The 15,060-nt window shown below is 44.5% G+C and overlaps 1 non-coding gene across 1 annotated transcript; it reads left to right on the forward strand.

Moving 5' to 3' along the window:
• Positions 1-7,678: 7,678 nt before the first annotated feature.
• Positions 7,679-7,752, forward strand: Trnav-uac (transfer RNA valine (anticodon UAC)). Its single transcript has one exon. It is a non-coding gene; the product is annotated as a tRNA-Val (tRNA).
• Positions 7,753-15,060: the final 7,308 nt, after the last annotated feature.

Consider the following 15,060-nt stretch of genomic DNA (forward strand, 5'->3'; position numbering starts at 1 on the left):
ATCTTGAATACTATCATGTAGAGGATGAAATGCACGATACTGAGTTTTGTTTAACGTGCTAGAACACTGACAGCACGACGATGCTCACGACCATGCATCACATTCCGCCGAATAAAAGATCAGCTGTCCGAGAAACGCTATCGATTAGCGCCGCTGATTAGCTGCCGGGCTCGACTGATAAATATTGCGTCTCATTAGGAGTGCTCGGCGGGCTTAAACATGGCAAACTATAGTAATTAAAAACAGTAATTAAATGCAGTAATTAACAGTAATTGACATAATATTGCACTCTGGTTTGGAGCCTGGCATATACCAAATCAGTCACTTAAAGCATCATGTTTTATGCGGTGAAGTTAAGTACGTCACATTGTCAGGGATCTCGCAGCACAGCGCGGCGTTATTAGGGGCGCTGTGACACAAGTTCAGTCTTTAGGTAAACATCATGAATATTTTAGTTACACTTCAGCTATGATATGTCCTCATTGGTTGAGTAAGCAACTTAGAACGACTCTTTAATGTTTAATCATACTTTTGAGCACATTTTGTGTAATTATTAGAAAAAATAATTTCCAGGCATCTTTACGTATAATTTTAGGGCTATTACTAGTTTATTGGTAAATCTTTAGGCGCTGCTCCGGTTTTCAAACATTGTTTTTATGCATCTGACATTGTACATTATCATCGACTTCCAAGGCAGAGCCAGTGTTGTTTAGCATCACGTTCCTCAAGGCGGGAGCGTGGAGTCGTGACAGGTGGCGGCGGAGGCGCGGCGGGCGGCGGCTTGGGGAGGCTCCGGGATGGGGAGATTAATGTGTTCCGGGCGTGAGTTCGACACCGCCATATTGCTCCTCTTTGTCATGGTCCTCGAAAGGCTTAAGGCCGCCGCTTCGTCTGTGCTGTATTTCAGTGTGTTGCGTTTCTTCGGTATTTTTCTATTTAAATGAAGGACTTGTGGGGAGCACACGCGGTAAATGACTTTCGCAGTTGTTTTACCAGGAAACTTTTCACATCTGCCCGGCCATCAGTCCAGGACCATTACTAATTCCAGCCCGCGCTGTCGTTGGGAAGCGCGGCGGTCAAGAGGGACGAGGTGTCTGCAGAGAACACACTCACTTCTCCTTGACACATAAATATATTTCCTTCTTTCCACTAATCAAATTTTTCCAAGAATGAAACCCCAAAACACCTCTCAAGTATATTTGATATATGTTCAACTATATCCGGTTTCTGTTTTTCATATGAGCAGCGTGTTGCGGATTTTTTTATCGGCTTTGGGGTATCTGTGTACTGGGTTTGGTGTGTCTGTGTACTGGGTTTGGTGTGTCTGTGTACTGGGTTTGGTGTGTCTGTGTACTGGGTTTGGGGTGTCTGTGTACTGGGTTTGGTGTGTCTGTGTACTGGGTTTGGTATGTCTGTGTACTGGGTTTAGTGTGTCTGTGTACTGGGTTTGGGGTGTCTTTGTACTGGGTTTGGTGTGTCTGTGTACTGGGTTTGGGGTGTCTTTGTACTGGGTTTGGTGTGTCTGTGTACTGGGTTTGGGGTGTCTTTGTACTGGGTTTGGGGTGTCTTTGTACTGGGTTTGGTGTGTCTGTGTACTGGGTTTGGGGTGTCTTTGTACTGGGTTTGGGGTGTCTGTGTACTGGGTTTGGGGTGTCTTTGTACTGCGTTTGGTGTGTCTGTGTACTGGGTTTGGTGTGTCTTTGTACTGGGTTTAGGGTGTCTGTGTACTGGGTTTAGGGTGTCTTTGTACTGGGTTTGGGGTGTCTGTGTACTGGGTTTAGGGTGTCTTTGTACTGGGTTTGGGGTGTCTGTGTACTGGGTTTGGGGTGTCTTTGTACTGGGTTTGGGGTGTCTTTGTACTGGGTTTGGGGTGTCTTTGTACTGGGTTTGGGGTGTCTTTGTACTGGGTTTGGGGTGTCTTTGTACTGGGTTTGGGGTGTCTTTGTACTGGGTTTGGGGTGTCTTTGTACTGGGTTTGGTGTGTCTTTGTACTGGGTTTGGGGTGTCTTTGTACTGGGTTTGGGGTTTCTTTGTACTGGGTTTGGGGTGTCTTTGTACTGGGTTTGGGGTGTCTTTGTACTGGGTTTGGTGTGTCTTTGTACTGGGTTTGGTGTGTCTTTGTACTGGGTTTGGTGTGTCTTTGTACTGGGTTTGGTGTGTCTATGTACAGGACTTGGCGTGTCTATGTACAGGACTTGGCGTGTCTATGTACAGGACTTGGCGTGTCTATGTACAGGACTTGGTGTGTCTATGTACAGGACTTGGTGTGTCTATGTACAGGACTTGGTGTGTCTATGTACAGGACTTGGTGTGTCTATGTACAGGACTTGGTGTGTCTATGTACAGGACTTGGCGTGTCTATGTACAGGACTTGGTGTGTCTATGTACAGGACTTGGCGTGTCTATGTACAGGACTTGGTGTGTCTATGTACAGGACTTGGCGTGTCTATGTACAGGACTTGGTGTGTCTATGTACAGGACTTGGTGTGTCTATGTACAGGACTTGGTGTGTCTATGTACAGGACTTGGCGTGTCTATGTACAGGACTTGGTGTGTCTATGTACAGGACTTGGCGTGTCTATGTACAGGACTTGGTGTGTCTATGTACAGGACTTGGTGTGTCTATGTACAGGACTTGGCGTGTCTATGTACAGGACTTGGTGTGTCTATGTACAGGACTTGGCGTGTCTATGTACAGGACTTGGCGTGTCTATGTACAGGACTTGGCGTGTCTATGTACAGGACTTGGCGTGTCTATGTACAGGACTTGGCGTGTCTATGTACAGGACTTGGCGTGTCTATGTACAGGACTTGGCGTGTCTATGTACAGGACTTGTGTCTATGTACAGGACTTGGCGTGTCTATGTACAGGACTTGGCGTGTCTATGTACAGGACTTGGCGTGTATATGTACAGGACTTGGCGTGTCTTTGTACAGGACTTGGTGTGTCAATGTACTGGGTTTGGCGTGTATATGTACAGGACTTGGCGTGTCTATGTACAGGACTTGGCGTGTCTATGTACAGGACTTGGCGTGTATATGTACAGGACTTGGCGTGTTTATGTACAGGACTTGGCGTGTCTATGTACAGGACTTGGTGTGTCTATGTACAGGACTTGGCGTGTCTATGTACAGGACTTGGCGTGTCTATGTACAGGACTTGGCGTGTCTATGTACAGGACTTGGCGTGTCTATGTACAGGACTTGGCGTGTCTATGTACAGGATTTGGCGTGTCTTTGTACAGGATTTGGCGTGTTTATGTACAGGACTTGGCGTGTCTTTGTACAGGACTTGGTGTGTCAATGTACTGGGTTTGGCGTGTCTTTGTACAGGACTTGGCGTGTCTAACTAATGTCAAACTATCGCCCAATTAGCTTAGCATCGGTTATAGGCAAGATGCTGGAGTCCATAATAGCCAGGAACATTCGGGAGCATTTAGAGAAACATAGCTTAATTCACGACTCGCAGCATGGGTTCACAAAAGGTAAGTCATGCCTCACCAATCTCTTGTCCTTCTACAATAAAGTATTTGAGGCGGTTGACAGAGATGAAAATTATGATGTAATCTATCTTGATTTTAGTAAAGCGTTTGACAAAGTTCCTCACCAACGACTGTTGCTTAAATTACAGGCTCACGGAGTAGAGGGTAAAGTTTTGAACTGGATCAAGGCGTGGCTTAGCAATAGGAAGCAAAGAGTGCAAATCAATGGTAAAAGATCTGACTGGGGATGTGTTACGAGTGGGGTCCCACAAGGTTCGGTATTAGGTCCACTTTTGTTTATTATTTATATCAATGTCTTAGATATAGAAATTAGTAGTGATGATAGTAAATTTGCAGATGATACCAAGATCGGTAGAGTAATTGAGTCAGATCAGGACGCTAGTATTCTCCAAGGTGAACTCAACAGATTGTATGACTGGGCGGATAAATGGCAGATAGAGTTAAATGTAGGGAAGTGCAGTATTCTGAGTGTAGGTAGGAACAACCCCTCACATAACTATTGCTTAAATGACACTCTCATAAGCAGGTCTGGGTGCGAGAGGGATTTAGGGGTCTTAGTGAGCTCTGATCTCCGTCCAAGGGCACAATGCATTCAAGCTAGAAATCGAGCTAATAGGGTACTGGGATTTATTTCAAGGAGCGTAAGCAACAGAAGCCCCGAAGTCTTCCTCAAACTATATTTAGCATTAGTTAGACCTCATCTTGACTATGCAGTTCAGTTCTGGTCACCTTACTATAGAATGGATATCAAAATGTTAGAATCGGTGCAGAGGAGGATGACTAAGATGATTCAGGGGTTGAGAAACTTGCCATACGAGGAAAGACTCAAACAGTTAAACTTGCATTCTCTAGAAAGGCGAAGGGTGCGTGGAGACATCATCGAGGTTTATAAATGGATGAAGGGCTTTAATAAGGGAGACATTCATAAGGTTTTGTTGGTAAGAGAACCGGGTAGGACACGAAGTAATGGGTTTAAACTGGATAAATTCAGATTCAACAGGGACATAGGCAAAAATTGGTTTACTAACAGGGTGGTGGATGAGTGGAATAGGCTTAGCAGTCATGTGGTGAGTGCCAATACAATTGTCACATTAAAAAATAGACTAGATAAATTCATGGACAGCGATATTAGGTGGGGTTAGATACACGGGAGCTTAGGTTCAAAGGAGCTGCCTCGTATAGGCCTACTGGCCTCTTGTAGACTCCTGCGTTCTTATGTTCTTATGTCTATGTACTGGGTTTGGCGTGTCTTTGTACTGCCTTTGGCGCGTCTCCTGTATCGTCACAAGGGCATTGCCATGCACCGTCATAGCCAAAGACGTGTTTGTGTCCTATGACCACATTGGTGATCACGTCCCTCCCTTGTTTATGACACCACTGAAAAAACAATAATAAGAAGAACAGGTGATAAAAAAACAAATGCTTCCACCATGGTGTCCTGAAAAGGATACAGACATGCAGTAAATTATTAACGATTCACTTCCGAAGTGTTTCGATCCTTCTTACTATAGGATACTGATGACGAAGGAGAATGGAAGGAATACTGTTTTTGAGTTTTCCTGTGACTGGACCTGTGACAATTGAAAATAATAGTTAAATTCAGTAACGCTCTGAAGGACTGCCAAAGGGATCAACGTGGGCAGAAAATCTTGTCCTGCCCGGCCGTCGGAGGGATGGAGGCAGGAGGCTCAGAAGGCAGCGACCTGAAAAAAAGCGATAAAAGATAGCAAGGGGAGGAAGGCAACTTCGCGGCGGACTGAGAGGCTGAAGACAGTCCGTTGAGGGGGAAGAGTCAAGCGGACAGCCTTTACCTCAGCACCCCCACACGTGTATCGAGCACTTAATGCACGTGTAGATTAGTCCCTGTGATAATTATCATCAGGAAGTAAGAAAATACTTTGTGAAGATGACGCGTAGCACCCAGCCTTATTAGGGGTTGTTCACACTACAAGCAGAGCAGAGCAGAGCGGTTAGTAGCGACATTAATTTTTACATAGTTTTGAATGTACAGACGCTCAGGTGTTCACACCGCAAGCGGAGCGGCGCAGCGCGGAGCAGAGCGGCACGCTCGGGAAATTTGGTCGTATTTTTTGCTGCTCGCAGCTAGCGGTCCTCCACGGCTCCACCCTTCAATCAACATGGCCAAGAAGCTATCTACATAGGTGAATTTTTATTGCTGAAGCCAAAATTACAAAAAAACTGACCAGATTGTGCATAGTTGAGGTACAATTTAATGATATATAATAGCCGTATGTTTAGAAAAGCTAATTTGGTGATATTCTGATCCTATACATAATCATCAGTGACCCACACAGCCGTGGGACTTGGCTTTAACAACGAAATTCCACGTTCCTTTGTAAATCGTTACATTTTCATCATCCTTCCAGATAAACACCGAGGAGTTTATCGGGCTGTTGCCTGCGAATGATTCTTGTGCAGGTCGCCCTGCTCTGCTTATATGTGAACACCTAACCGTGCCGCTCCGCTCTGCTCTGCTCTGCTCTGCCCTGCTCTGCTTGTAGTGTGAACGACCCCTAAGCTTCTTAACCACGGATTTATGTATGCATATTCCATTTGATATTTTTTGAAAATGAAAAAAACATTGGGAATAGTTATTCAAAGTATCTGGGGGTTTTATGTATTATGGAAAAAAAGGATTGTTTCCTGAAAGGTTTTATTTTTTTATTAAATATTAGAACAAGAGAAATTCTACGGCCCGAATACGACCACAGGATAGCTATAGATAACTGTAGCGTTAGTTACACATTCTGCAGTCTGATCATCCTCGTGCGGTTGTCAGTCAAATCTCGAGACTGGCGCGTCATCAGAATAAAGGGATAGATTTGAAAAATAAAGTTAAGGAATAAAAAAAATAAGGCAAATATGTAAGAGTCATCCAGGACTGCATTGATTATTGGACGGAAACAAGATCAGTGAGCCAACCCCTGCACGCCCCGCCGCGGCCACGCGTCTGTGTCGGCGCGATGCGGCGGGACTCGATGACGCTGCCGTTGACGGTAAATAAAAAAAAAAAGAGCCTCGTGTTTTACGGCGCTGATAATCTTTTTTTTTTCTCTGAGGCAAACACTTTGAAAACAAGACACGAGGGAAGCACACAGCGTTCCTGAGTAATAAGACCCCCCCCCCTAGAGAACAAAAAGTAGTGCTTTTGTATAAATTAGTGTCGCTCTTGAATGTAATAATCTAGTTATATTTAGATAACTATGTAATTCACGATAAAGCTCAGAACATTTCGAACAAATACTACGTACTGATTCATGACGAGAAGGAGCTCTGCTCCATACTTTTGTAACAAAAGTCTAAGAAATAAATTATAATCAATTTCAGTTTCACACACACACACACACACACACACACACACACACACACACACAACACACACACAACACAAACACAACACACACACAACACAAACACAACACACACACACACACACACACACACACACACACACACACACACACACACACACACACACACACACACACACACACACACACACACACACACACACACACACACACACACACACACACACACACACACACACACACGCACACACACACACACACACACACACACACACACACACACACACACACACACACACACACACACACACACACACACACACACACACACACACACACACACACACACACACACACACACACACACACTCTCTCTCTCTCTCTCTCTCTCTCTCTCTCTCTCTCTCTCTCTCTCTCTCTCTCTCTCTCTCTCTCTCTCTGTCTCTCTGTCTCTCTCTCACACTCTTTCGCATGCATTCATTCAAAGGAGAAGGTATGAAATTACAGTAAGAAATAAAAGGAGTAGGAGTGCGTGGAGGAGTAGGAGGAGAAGGAGAAGGAGGAATAACAGAATAAGAATAGTAGTAACAATAGTAGTAACAGTAGGAGGAGGAGGAGAGTAGGTCGTTTTTGTCGTTTTTCATCCGTCCGTCTGTCTTGGTGCGGAGGCTGGATCTGAAGGCTGCTCTGAGGGCCTTTCTGGGCGATGAATGTGTGATGGCGCGGCGTTAATCATTCCTCAGTCTAAGAATACACAGACGTCCCACGCGCTGAATGGTGAGGACACACGCTTCCTCTCTCTGACTCTAGTGATTTGATTCTAGGCTCCTGAGAAACTAGGGGGGCTTTGTGGTGCAGTGGTTAGCACACTTGGCTTACAACCGAGAGAGCCCGGGTTCGATTCCCGGGCGGAGTGGGAAAAAATTTGGGCGGCTTTTCCGATACCCTACGCCCCTGTCCACCCAGCAGTGAATGGGTACCAGGTATTAATCGGGGGTTGTGTCCCGTTTAATGGGATCTGTTCCCTTCTCCTATAATTCCTTCCCCTTCTGTCTCTCTCCGGCATATGACCACAGATGTTGCGCCGACTAAACGAAACTTTCCAACTTTCCTGGGAAACTAAAAACAAAACAAAACAAAATAAAGGGATAAGTCATGAGTGTCATATAGAATGCAAGTTTAGCTTAAGGTAGCGAAATCCTGGTGTAAGGAGTTAGAATCCTTGTACCGGAATCGTGTATGTCATGCGTGATGCTTAAAAATTGGAACCATGAGTGGGATGAGTGTGTTTCCTTAGACTGTGAATCGTTCTTTAGGTTTTGAAAATAAAATATGAACTTGCAACTGCCAGATTATTTAGGAAACACATACATTTAGTTTTTTATTATATTGCAGAAATGAATAGATTGATAGATTAATAGGTATAGAGGGAGAGAAAAGTGGAATTCGGGGGACCCATTGACTTTATAGCTATGTCGCAGAGATGGATAGAATGAATAGATTTAGATTGAGAGAATTAATGATATTCAGGGGTCACATATAATTACTTTCTAAAGATATCACAAGATGGATAGACTGCTAGATAGATAGGGAGGGAAAATGAGAGAGAATTATTCATTAGAAACACACATTTACCTACTTCGTATTGACATGACAGATGGACAATTGCTCGATGGATAGATACAGAAGGAGATAAATAGTTAAATTCATGGAACACGTATATTTACTTTCTATTTATATCACATAGATGGATAGATTCATCGATAGACATAGATGGAGAGAAATAGAGGAGGATTTTTGTGTGTGTGTTTGAGAGATCACAGTCTGCCTCCCTCTCTCTGTTTTGACGAAATTGGCTCCTTCAAGCGGTCTTCAATTTGTGCAGCCTTTACCCTTCCTTTGTGTGTTGTTGAGGCATTTATTATTTAACTATCTCTTGTGTGTCTGTTTATTTTTGTGTATGAAGGTGCGTGGGGGTTAGGTGTCACTCACCGTCCAACTCCCAGACATTGTTTCAGTCTCGAACACGCAGGGCTGGCGCGAGGATAGTTACTGCACGTCAATTTTTTTTATTCTGTTTTCTTTCTTCTGTATATTTTCTTCTGTATTTTCTTATCTCTCTTCTACTGAATTTTTTTTTTTTTGTATTTTTATTTCGTAGTTTCTCCACTCTTTTGCTGATTTTTTTTTTTTCTCTCTCTCTCTCTCTCTCTCTCTCTCTCTCTCTCTCTCTCTCTCTCTCTCTCTCTCTCTCTCTCTCTCTCTCTCTCTCTCTCTCTCTCTCTCTCTCTCTCTCTCTCTCTCTCTCTCTCTCTCTCTCTCTCTCTCTCTCTCTCTCTCTCTCTCTCTCTCTCTCTCTTTTCTATTGAATTTCTCTTACTTGAGTTTATTCCCTTTTCCTTTATTTCTCTTGGTAATTTCCTTCTGGTTTTTCAAATGTTTTTCTGATTTTCCTTTCTACTGTTGCTCTATTTATATTTTGTAAGTCCACTCTATTGTATTTATTTTTTTTTTATTTCCTTCGAACTGTATTTTGGATATGTATTTCCATTCGTCTGTATATGGGATTACCTGTATATGACTTGTACTGTCTCTGTATGCTCTATCTCCTTTCTCATCATCTCCAGCCATCAAAGGACAAAAGGGTCGTATCATAAAACATTTCGTCGCCCAAGAACACCTATTTGACAAGGCTTTCGTAGGAGTTATGGGTATTTCCAGGAGTAGTTTTATGACCCTGGTTGTAGTTTGACCCTTCTTCTGTACCATGAACCTAAAGAAACACGCATTAGAACCCGACTGACCCTCTCTTTGACCTTTAGAAGTAGCTGATGTGAGAAGAGAAAGTCTCTTATAATACCGACTAAAGGGTTTTCTCTGATGTTCGTGTACTCCGTGTCCTGGTTCGAGGGAGAATCTAATTTTATCTCCCCACCTGGTCCTCTGCCTGCCCTGACACACAATTTTTAGGTTGCCACTATAACTTTTACCTTCAATACATCATCAGTTCTAAGCATGATACGGCTGCCCTATTCCATTTCCTATTCCTTAGTCATTAAAATATCCTGAACATTCGTCTAGATCTCTAATACTTAATGCTCGCTTTCTATTTCTCCATGTTGTAGCCATCATTTTTCTTCCATCGTGAATAAGACCCACACTGGCAGACGAAAGATGTAAGGAGGGTATCAGGGCATCTCTCCTCCCGAAATTGACCCCTCTTTCGGCCTCCTCCTTGGATTCTTTTTAGGAGCAGCGAGTAGCGGGCTTTTTTTTTATTATTGTTTCCTTTTTTGTGTGCCCTTGAGCTGTCTTCTTTGTTGTAAAAAAAAGTTACAATGAGAAGATTTAATTCATTTGTGGTGGCGTTCTTCCAAGCCTTAGGAACTTTGTGAATCTCCGAGCATTTTGTATATATTAAGTATTAGTACATTAAGATTGAAATTGCCTCAGTTTTTCAATTTTGTAGCAGTAGGCCACCTGCTCTGCCCCTGCTCAGTACTTTCCAATCTTTCTTCGTTTCATCCGTGGTCACTTTGGGAGCTTACAAGTTCAGCGAGTCACTCTCCTCGCCACCGTCCTCCGACCCAACTTTTTTATTATAATTATTTTTTTACAGCAGAGGAGACAGTGCAAGGGCGTAAAAAAAAGAAAACAATAATGAAAAAAAAGCCCGCTACTTACTCCTTCTAAAGTTGATTGACAAACTATACAGTGATCAAGATACCCTGTCCACAGTATTTGTGTTCTCCCTCCCTCCCTCCCTCCCTCACTTGCTCACTCACGCACTCGCTCACTCACTCGCTCACTCACTCACTCATCCACTCACTCACTCATCCACTCACTCACTCATCCACTCACTCACTCACTCACTCACTCACTCACTCATCCACTCATCCACTCACTCACTCATCCACTCACTCATCCACTCACTCACTCATCCACTCACTCACTCACTCATCCACTCACTCACTCATCCACTCACTCATCCACTCACTCACTCACTCATCCACTCACTCACTCATCCACTCACTCACTCATCCACTCACTCACTCATCCACTCACTCACTCACTCATCCACTCACTCACTCATCCACTCACTCATCCACTCACTCACTCATCCACTCACTCACTCACTCACCATCCATCCACTCCACCTCACTCACCTCCTCCTCCTCACCTCATCCACTCACTCACTCCACTCACTCACTCACCACCTCCTCCACTCCTCCACCTCCCTCCACTCACTCACCTCCTCCTCACTCATCCACTCACTCACTCACTCACTCATCCTCCTCCAGTCACTCATCCACCTCATCCTCCTCCACTCACTCCTCCACCTCCTCATCCACTCACTCACTCATCCACTCACTCCTCCTCATCCACTCCACTCACTCCACCCTCCATCCACTCACTCACTCATCCACTCACTCACTCACTCATCCACTCACTCACCATCCACCTCCACTCATCCCTCCTCCCACTCCTCCTCATCCACTCACTCACTCATCCACTCCACCATCCACTCACTCACTCATCCATCCTCACTCACTCATCCACTCACTCCTCATCCACTCCTCACTCATCCACTCCATCCACTCACTCCTCCACCACTCCTCCTCCTCCCTCCACCACCACTCACTCCTCCTCCTCCACCTCATCCACTCACCTCCTCCACTCATCCACCACCACTCATCCACTCACTCACTCCACTCACTCCACTCACTCCTCACTCATCCACTCCTCACTCATCCACTCACTCACTCCCACTCCACCACTCATCCACTCACTCCTCATCCACCTCCTCATCCACTCACTCACTCATCCACCATCTCTCATCCACTCCTCCTCCACTCACTCACTCCTCACTCATCCACTCCACTCCACCTCCTCATCCACTCCCCTCATCCACTCACTCAGCCACTCACTCACTCATCCACTCACTCATCCACTCACTCACTCATCCACTCACTCATCCACTCACTCACTCACTCACTCACTCATCCACTCACTCACTCACTCACTCACTCATCCACTCACTCACTCACTCACTCATCCACTCACTCACTCATTCACTCATCCACTCACTCATCCACTCACTCACTCACTCATCCACTCACTCACTCACTCACTCACTCATCCACTCACTCACTCATCCACTCAATCACTCATCCACTCAATCACTCATCCACACACTCACTCACTCATCCACTCAGTCACTCACTCACTCATCCACTCACTCACTCACCCACTCACTCACCCTCCACCACTCATCCACCTCACTCACTCCTCCACCACCACTCACCACCACTCACCATCCACTCACTCACTCATCCACTCAATCACTCATCCACTCACTCCTCATCCATCCTCACTCACCTCATCCACTCCTCACTCATCCACTCACCACTCATCCACTCACTCCTCCTCACTCCACTCATCCTCCTCCTCACTCACTCATCCACTCACTCACTCACTCACTCATCCACTCACTCACTCACTCATCCACTCACTCACTCACTCATCCACTCACTCACTCACTCATCCACTCACTCACTCGCTCAATCACTCAATCACTCATCCACTCACTCAATCACTTATCCACTCACTCACTCAATCACTCATCCACTCACTCACTCACTCATCCACTCACTCAATCACTCATCCACTCACTCACTCACTCACTCATCCACTCACTCACTCACTCACTCATCCACTCACTCACTCACTCATTCATCCACTCACTCAATCACTCATCCACTCACTCAATCACTCATCCACTCATTCACTCACCTATCCACTCACTCACTCACCCATACACACACACACACACACACACACACACACACACACACACACACACACACACACACACACACTTACTCACTCATCTACTCATTCACTCACACACACTCAGTCACTCAGTACTCTTAATTAAATTCCTTCTACAGTCATCTTCTTGTGTATCTCCTTTATATTACTTATATTCTTCTACTGATTTCTTTCTGCCGTATTTTCATTGTTTTATTATATCACCTTTTTTCTTTAGTTCTATTATATCCTGAATTTCCTTTGTACTGCCACTACTGTATTTTCTTCTTCAATATAAATTCTTTCAAGAGAGAAGTGTCGAGGAACTTTCAGGACCAAATCTATCATTTTCGTTTCGTTATCCTCTCTGACCGTCTTGATGAGAGGAGCTTGTCGTGGGCATTTTCATTTTACGTTTTTTATGGCCCTTTGTCTCTTGTGCCGTGAATCGGAAACAGCTACTTTCTCCCAAGGGTCGCAACAGTTTTATCTTCCAACCGCAAAATGACTAAACGCGGCGAGAGACTTTGGTTGTATAGAGTAACGCGTTAACAGACTTTGGTTGTATAGAGTAACGCGTTGGCAGACTTTGGTTGTATAGAGTAACGCGTTGGCAGACTTTGGTTGTATAGAGTAACGCGTTGGCAGACTTTGGTTGTATAGAGTAACGCGTGGGTGGGCATTGGTTGTATAGAGTAACGCGTTGGTGGACATTGGTTGTATAGAGTAACGCGTTGGCAGACTTTGGTTGTATAGAGTAACTAGTTGGTGGGCATTGGTTGTATAGAGTAACGCGTTGGCAGACTTTGGTTGTATAGAGTAACGCGTTGGTGGGCACTGGTTGTATAGAGTAACGTGTTGGCAGACTTTGGTTGTATAGAGTAACGCGTTGGTGGGCATTGGTTGTATAGAGTAACGCGTTGGCAGACTTTGGTTGTATAGAGTAACTAGTTGGTGGGCATTGGTTGTACTGTATAGAGTAACACTAACAGATATTGATAGTATACAGTAACGTGTTGACAGACTTTGGTTGTATAGAGTAACTAGTTGGTGGGCATTGGTTGTACTGTATAGAGTAACACTAACAGATATTGATAGTATACAGTAACGTGTTGACAGACTTTGGTTGTATAGAGTAACGAGTTGGTGGGCATTGGTTGTATAAAGTAACGTGTTGGCAGACTTTGGTTGTATAGAGTAACGCGTTGGTGGGCATTGGTTGTATAGGGTAACGTGTTGGCAGACTTTGGTTGTATAGAGTAACGCGTTGGCAGACTTTGGTTGTATAGAGTAACGCGTTGACAGACTTTGGTTGTATAGAGTAACGCGTTGGCAGACTTTGGTTGTATAGAGTAACACGTTGGCAGACTTTGGTTGTATAGAGTAACGCGTTGGGAGACTTTGATTGTATAGAGTAACGCGTTGACAGACTTTGGTTATATAGAGTAACGCGTTGGCAGACTTTGGTTGTATAGAGTAACGCGTTGGCAGACTTTGGTTGTATAGAGTAACGCGTTGGCAGACTTTGGTTGTATAGAGTAACGCGTTGGCAGACTTTGGTTGTATAGAGTAACGCGTTGGTGGGCATTGGTTGTATAGAGTAACGCGTTGGCAGACTTTGGTTGTATAGAGTAACGCGTTGGTGGGCATTGGTTGTATAGAGTAACGTGTTGGCAGACTTTGGTTGTATAGAGTAACGCATTGGTGGGCATTGGTTGTATAGAGTAACGCGTTGGCAGACTTTGGTTGTATAGAGTAACGCGTTGGTGGGCATTGGTTGTATAGAGTAACGCGTTGGCAGACTTTGGTTGTATAGAGTAACACTAACAGACATTGGTTGTATTATTTGTATAGAGTAACGCGTTGGCAGACTTTGGTTGAATAGAGTAACTAGTTGGTGGGCATTGGTTGTACTGTATAGAGTAACACTAACATATATTGATAGTATACAGTAACGTGTTGACAGACTTTGGTTGTATAGAGTAACGAGTTGGTGGGCATTGGTTGTATAAAGTAACACTAACAGACATTGGTTGTATAGAGTAATGCGTTGGTGGACTTTGGTTGTATAGAGTAACGCGTTGGTGGACATTGGTTGTGTGGAGTAATGCGTTGGTGGACTTTGGTTGTATAGAGTAACACGTTGGTGGACATTGGTTGTGTGGAGTAATGCGTTGGTGGACATTGGTTGTATAGAGTAACGCGTTGGTGGACATTGGTTGTGTGGAGTAATGCGTTGGTGGACATTGGTTGTGTGGAGTAATGCGTTATTGGACTTTGGTTGTATAGAGTAACACGTTGGCAGACATTTTTTACAGCAAAGAAAGTAGGTAAAGGGCAAAAACTACATAAACAAAGAACCCGCTGAACACTGCCCCTATAACAGATAATAAAATAGAGTGGTCAGAAGAGAG

Source organism: Eriocheir sinensis, chromosome 5 (genome assembly GCF_024679095.1).
Source record: "Eriocheir sinensis breed Jianghai 21 chromosome 5, ASM2467909v1, whole genome shotgun sequence".
Lineage (NCBI taxonomy): Eukaryota > Metazoa > Arthropoda > Malacostraca > Decapoda > Varunidae > Eriocheir > Eriocheir sinensis.